Source organism: Triticum dicoccoides, chromosome 5A, assembly GCF_002162155.2.
Source record: "Triticum dicoccoides isolate Atlit2015 ecotype Zavitan chromosome 5A, WEW_v2.0, whole genome shotgun sequence".
NCBI lineage: Eukaryota > Viridiplantae > Streptophyta > Magnoliopsida > Poales > Poaceae > Triticum > Triticum dicoccoides.
Window position 1 is genome coordinate 129,086,138 of NC_041388.1, and position 1,305 is coordinate 129,087,442.

Below are 1,305 nucleotides of genomic sequence, written 5' to 3' on the forward strand. Positions count from 1 at the left end.
CTCCGGGCTCCAGGGGGTGGCTATTTAAAGGGGGAAGGGGGTGGGGGCGGCGGCCTGGCTTGGGGAGGGGGTCGGGCGGCGCGAGAGGCTCCGGCTCGGACTGTGAGTCCGGCGGCAGCACGGCGCAGGAGGCGGCGGCTCCTGGCGGGCCGGCCTGGCTCGGCTGGGCCTTTGGCCCAGTCGGGCGTGGGTTTTTTTAAATAATTTCGCCGGACTAAAAAAATTCTAGATAAATAAATAAAAATCTAAAAATGCCAAAACAAATTTTCACCGTCTAAATAAAATATTTAGAACAAGATGAACATTTTCTTGGCCCTAAATGAACTTTTTGAAAACGTGCAATTTTTCCGATATTCAAAAAAATAGCAAATAAATCCAAAATAAAATCTTATTTGATTTTATTATTAAATCCTCAATATTTCTTTATTTGGGAAAGTCATTTTATTCCCTCTCTCATATTTTTGTAATAGAAATAATTGAAGATAAAATAAATAAAATCAAATGATCCTATTTTTCAAAATTTGAGAAAACTCAAATTTGAAAATAACGAAATCCCCAACTCTCTCCGAGGGTCCTTGAGTTGCGTGAAATTTCTAGGATCAACCCAAAAGCAATAAATATGATACGCAATGATGATCTAATGTATAACATTCCAAATTGGAAATTTGGGATGTTACAAACCTACCCCCCTTAAGATGAATCTCGCCCTCGAGATTCGGGTTGGCTAGAAAATAGGTGAGGGTGGTCCTTCAACAGACCTTCCTCTCGCTCCCAGGTGGCTTCATCCTCCGTGTGGTGGATCCACTAAACTTTGCAAAACATGATAACGTTGTTGCGGGTTACTCGTCTGGCATACTCAAGAATCTTAACTAGTTTCTCCTCATAGGTCAAATCGTTGTCCAACTGAATCGCTTCCAGCGGCACTGTATCTCTCAGTGGTATATCAGCCATCTCTGCGTGGCACTTCTTCAACTGGGAAACGTGGAATACATCGTGAACTCCTGAGAATCCTTCGGGAAATTCCAACTTGTAAGCTACTTCTCCCATACGCTCCAAAACTTTGTATGGTCCTACATAACGTGGCACTAACTTTCCCTTAACTCCAAAGCGCTTAACTCCTCGAAGTGGAGATACTCGAAGATAAGCTCGGTCTCTGACTTCATAAACTGTCTCCTTGCATTTCGAATCTGCGTAGCTCTTCTGCCTGGACTGGGCTACCTTGAGCCTATCGCGAATCAATTTCACCTTCTATTCAGATTCCTTAATCAGATCCGGTCCAAACAACTGGCGGTCTCCAACTTCATC